Here is a 6,466-nt window from a genome sequence, read left to right as displayed (position 1 = left end):
ATCACGTTTCACTCAGTCTTTTTATTTCACAGAATGAGAGTTTGGAGATATGTTTTTTATATTTTTTTCACCACGAGGGGAATTATTTTGTGCTAAATCCTAAAGGAAATATTCGTTTTTTCCAAAAGTAAAATACTTAATTATTGCATTTGTTTGTCAGTCAGCAGCATTACACGTTAATACTGGACAGATTATCATGGAACTTGGTGGAGGGCTGTGTTATGGGTCTTTTATGACTTTTTCACAGATTTTCCAGGAAATCATTAAAATTTTGATTAAACAAATCAGGCAGATAAAAGGGACTAATATCTGTGAGTGTGTGAAATTAAGTTCAGCTTGACTGAAGGAGGTATGAGCTCTACTGCTATTCTTGTTTGGCAGATGTAATCATTTGAATTTCATCATCGTTTCGTAAATGAAAATGAAAAACTTTGAAAGAACCTCCTTCAAATATCATTTTCTCTGTCCATAAAAGCAGATATTTGTTTTTCTGTTCTCATTTTCACCCTCATCATAAGACTTTCAGAGCATGAACCACACTTTTCCTCTGTCCGGTTTTTCTGTTTGGTTCTTTTTACAGCTTCATTCTCTCAATTCTGAAAATCTCCAAGCAACGTGCAGCAGCAGCAGCCTGCTGCAGGCCCCTCCAGCCTGCTGCAGGTCTAAATTACTGTAATCAGAGGATGAATAGCAATCAGCAGCCTTGTATGAGCTCCTGGCAGAACGCCTGACCTCTGGCTCCCTCCACCAATCACACTGCATCCCATTCACAACTAATCATGACGTGCACTTAAGAGCTCCGCCACTTCCCTCACATTTGATGGAGGAAGCACTCCTCTCCTCCTTTTGTCTTTTTTGGGGTTGACGGTGTGGGATGAAGCTACATGGCTCCACTGAGAAAAGATTTAGACGTTCATTTCTGATGCTGCTGCTGACGACGATGTGTTCAGATTGTACATAGCATTATCCAAGAAAATAATTCCTATCATTATATTTCTGGGTGTATTATAATTCTTTCTGCACAATATTTCTTTTTTAATTAAATCTCAAATTGACTTCCAGTTCATTTTCTGTGCCTCACAGACAGGACGCCCTCTATCTTTAAAACTCACATGAAGAAAACCTCAGGAGGACCCGCCCCCCTCCACTTAATGTTGGATGTTTGAGCTTCACTGTGCAGAATAATTAATCTGCAGAGTCTGACACTACAAAACTGTTCTCACACATTTACCCACTGAGGAGGAAAGTTTCTCTGAGTTCACCTTGAATCTATAAAATTAAAGTTTATCGGAACTTTTCAACGTCACAAGTGGTTTAAAGCAACAACGTTACAACCAAATATAGCACAAACAAATTCCACTGATGGTTTTTTTGTTCAGTTAATGAGGAAATATCTTGTGTCCAGTAGTTAAATGCTTGAAAATAAAGATTCTGCACATCCACAGATTCAGGTTGTTTTTATTTTTTGATTTTACTGTTTGAGATTTAAGGAACAATTTATTTGTGTCTCAGAACTCATCTTCAAGTGGTTGAATGACGTGTGCAGGTTGGAGGCCTCAGCAGAAAACCGCCTCTGACCAACTTTTATGAAGAACAGATGAGACGACGTGAAAGAAAAAGACGTGAAGGAAGGAGAGAATGAAAAGCTTATCTGCAATTAAGAAGAAGCCTCTGTCATATATGACACCCCCCTTACCTTCTATCTCCCTCTTCTTACCCTCCGCCTCCCCCCCACTCTTTCCCACCCTCTGCTCGCCGCCAGGAGTGGATCACAGCGTTTATCTCCACCATCCAGCCCCCGGTGTCTCCTAGCAACGGAGCACGGATCATTTAACTGCCCCAGCATCCTCTGTTTTATTCTTCCAGTTGTTACACACAGTCTGCCAACTGCCTTTATTCACATGCTCACCACTCAGGCCCAGAAATCTACACACAGCCTGGTTGTTAGAGGCTATTTTTGTCGTTAGTACTTGTATCTGTGGCTTGGAGGCACTCAAACCATATCAGTGCCACACTTGAGTCAGACAGACAGGCAGGAGAGGCTGCTCTGTCACGACGTGTCACTCCAGGATCCAGCAGGTGCACAAGACACACACTGACACGAGCACAAACACACACATCAACACACACACACACAATCAATGGGAGAAGACAGGACTTGGCCCTCAGTCTGAAAGCCCCTCGCAGAATCAATTAGCATTTAAATTAATGAAGCGCGTAATGAAGAGAGCGCTATCTCCCCTGCAGAAGGCCGACAGACAGGCACAGAGCTGATTGTGAATCTGCATCAGGAAGACACTGAAAGGATCAAACATATTCAAACAGCCACTTCGTCAAACCCCCCCCCCATTCTTTTCTTCTTTTTTTGAAGGAAAAGCACCAAATTAAAAGCAGAGGGGCTTTAAATAAAGCTACAGTTTGTCTGTGGCGTTAATATAATCACATTTCCATATAAAAAGTGACATTAATATAACACATAATTAAAGATAAAGTGATTGCAGGGAAAAGCCTGTCTTTATCTTTCAATATCCATCAGTGCAAATATGCTTAAAGGAGGTTGCTTCCGCTGCAGATAACCCTGAATCATTCACTCACACAGATTTGAGACCATCGCAGCTATTCACAGTAAACATCTTTATTCAAATAGACTATATATAAAAACAATACATTTATATATTTATTAATTTTATTTAAAAAGCTGCAAATGTATTATTGTGATCAGGGTTAAACGGGTAACAAGAAGAAACAGAAAACTGTAAAAGCTTGTGAAAGAAGAGGAGAGGCTGAACACTTCAATTAATAACAGTAGGACATTTAATTAGATCTAAAAATAAATATGTTTTATATCTTTCCTTTTCCTTCCTTTGAGGAGGAAGAGTAAAATGTGTTCAGGCAGGTGATTATTTTTTGTACAATCTTCAGGAGGGTTAGCTGTCCACACAATTCTGTCAATCACAATAGTCTGCGTTCACCACTTAATACACAAACCTCACACCTCATTACCATCATTTATACACAAGTGGAAAATTAGTAGAAAGGGTTAAGGTTCAAGTAAGTATTCTATTTTATCAGCAGCAAAAGTTGATCAACTGATTGAAATGCACAGTCTTAAATATTATCACACAGTCAAATATTTAATTGTACAATTTATTATTACTGTTATTACTACTTAGTAGTAGTATTTATCGTTGTATTAATTTTTTTTGCAACCTGATAATCTTTTACTGCCTGACAGCTGATGATGTATGTCACACTCACACACGCATACACACACACACACACACACACACACAACAGACAGTGACACAGCCGATGGACAGCTTGTCTTACACATCTGCAAATCTGACTGTATGTGTTTGCATAGACCAATTCTTTCATTGTGTGTGTGTGTGTGTGTGTGTGTGTGTGTGTGTGTCTGCATGCCTGTGCTCACACGCTGACAGCAGCTACTGAGTGGCACACAAACCTTATCACCTCGACACAGTGACAACAGAGAGCTTTTAGCCGAGAGCCTCATGTTAGACTGCTGCTTCCTTCATTTCAAACACCCCACTGAGGGAAGAAGGAGGAGGAGGAGGAGGAGGAGGAGGAGGAGGGCTGTGCTTCTCCTCCTCAACATCACTTATGAATCAAGACCCCCCCCTTTCCCATGAATCACTGCCATTCAGACCCCCACCATGTTACACACAAACACAAATCAAACGCACCCTGCTTACTCCAAATACTGTCCAACATTGAATTAACTTATATTTGTTTTCAGGGGGAGAAGAGAAGAGAGGAAAACGGAGACAGAAGGAGAGAAAAGAAGAAAAGAGAAAAGGGAAAAGGTGAGGAAATGGAATGAAACAAGATTAGAAAGAGAGAAAGAAGGGGGGGGGGTGGATATATAGAGAGAAGATTGGTTAGGAAAGGAGTGATAGGAAAGGACAAAACAGTTCCTGAAAGGAGAGAGAAGAGAGACAGAAGGAAAAAAGAGACAAAGAAAGACATTTGAGGAAGATCTCAGATGTCTTAACTGCTCCTTTGCACCACAGTCGTGCTCGTGCACACGCAAACCCATCATCCAATGAAGAGCCACAAACTCAGGCTACACACACACACGTCATCACTGCATCGTGGTGCCTGGTGGCTGCTGCACTTTCCAGCAGTGTACTGTGGAGAAACACCCACGATGCACCACTCCCTCCAGGGGGCTTTTCCTGACCACAACACGAGGAGAGAGAGAGGGAGAGAGAGACGTGGGTGGACAGTAGTGATGATGACAGTTGGACGCCGGAGGATAGCAAGCCAGTCACAAGTCTGTGTGTGTGTGTGTGTGTGTGTGTGTGTCAGTGAGGGAGGGGGGACACCCCTGTGATCTCAGTGTGTCAGAGGATGATGATGCTGCTGTGTTGTGACGGAGAGACGGGACAGAGCTTCATTCAGCTGCAGACAGACTGAGACAGGGCCGAGAGCAGACGTACAGAGAGAGAGAGAGTCCCACAATAACACATGGATACAGCTGCAAACACACTGAGCAGAGAGGAAACACAGTCAATACAGACTCTCTCTCTCTCTCTCCATATATATATATACATATATATATATATCAAAAGCAAAAAACTATGAGATATAACTTGAAGATGATGTTTTTCCTATCCTCATATTGCTATTTATTTTTTGTGTATATTGATATTAAAGTTTATATTGAAGTTTATATAGGATAATATATATATATATATATATATATACATACTCAGATATAGTAACAATATATTGTTTAAAACAATAAAATCTATATAACGTGAAGGATAAGTCTGGTGATATACTTCCTTAATGTACAACACTGACTGTGTTAACACTAGAAATACAGACAAGAGCTGGAAGTGTACATGAGTAATACCAGAAGTTGCCATTAGTTTCTAACAGAGACGACCTATGGGGTTGTTCTTTTATAATGGAGGATTGAAGGTCAGTGTGATGGAGAACATACATTGATCTTTATTCTCATAATCACCACGGTCCATATTCTCACCAAACTTTCACCAAGAAAGAAAATAAGTGAATTTTCCAAAACTTCAAGTTGTCGTGTATTTTCAGGGAGGACTAATACAAACAATTGTTGATTAATAACAAGCCAATACATTGATTGATTATACTAATAAATAAATACTAACTTTGTGAAACATTGAATGTTTTTGTGTTACAGGCAGAAGTATTGATTCAACATTTGTGTTTGACACTGTAGATACTCCATGTTCCTCCGGACCTGTTCTGCATTACTGTGCAGCGAGGTGTCGTATTATTTTGTCCGTCCTCTGCTCAGAGTGTGAACAGGGATGTAGTACCACGTATTGCTGCTGGTCTGCAGTGTTGCCTCAAGCCTCCTTTTCTCAAAGTCAATCATTCTCTCACTCCCTTTGTCTGTATACACACACACACACACACACACACACACACACACACACACACACACACACACACACACACACACACACACACACACACACACACACACACACACACACACACACACACACACACACACACACACACACACACAGACGACTCGTCTCTCACTGGCTCTGCCTCCCAATTATTGTGACCATGGCAACTATCTTGGTGTATGGCCCGTGGATACATTCACTATTACCAGGTCACTGCCTTGCAGCCTCTGTCCCCCCATTCACACACACACACACACACACACACACACACACACACACACACACACACACACACACACACACACACACACACACACACACACACACACACACACACACACACACACACACACACTCTCTCTCTTTCTAGCTGCTGTCGGCTTTAATCATCAGCCACCAAGGAGGCACAAAGCTTAAAAAAGAGAGGAGAGCAAAATAACCATGGCAACAAATTTGAGGCAATTTCAGTAATAATATGAATTAGACGCCAGAGCTGGATTGTGTTGGGCAGGGAGGAAAAAGCTCTGAGCTCTGGAGGAATAAGAAACACTGCATCGCTTGTGTTCACATTCAGTTTTATGTGTAAAATTAGTTTTATTTTGTTCTAGAGGAGGTTCTGATGCTCTGCTGTGACATTGTTTCTATTTTAACCTTGACGCCACAATATGCTGGCCAAAATAGGACACACACACACACACACACACACACACACACAGCCAATCATACAGAATGAATGTCTGAGCATAAATGGCAGCTGGCAAAACAGACTTAGCCAAGCATGAAAATCAACATGAATTCCCACTCGGCTGGAGCTCGATGCCCTGATGCGGCGCTGCCTGCGACCCGTGTCCACGTCCCCAGACAGCCCTTCACACAGTGGAGTGAAGAGCCATGCCACTCCATGAGGCGGAAATAATCTCAGAGCGTTTGAGAACAGAGCAGATCTCAGATGATCTAAAGTGTGACACAGCAGCGCATTGGAGACAACTGAGATCATCTCTGATAACATGTCAATATTAGGTGTAAAGTAGGAATCACTT

Source organism: Paralichthys olivaceus, chromosome 2 (genome assembly GCF_024713975.1).
Source record: "Paralichthys olivaceus isolate ysfri-2021 chromosome 2, ASM2471397v2, whole genome shotgun sequence".
Taxonomy (NCBI): domain Eukaryota; kingdom Metazoa; phylum Chordata; class Actinopteri; order Pleuronectiformes; family Paralichthyidae; genus Paralichthys; species Paralichthys olivaceus.
Note: the sequence above shows the minus strand (reverse complement) of the source record.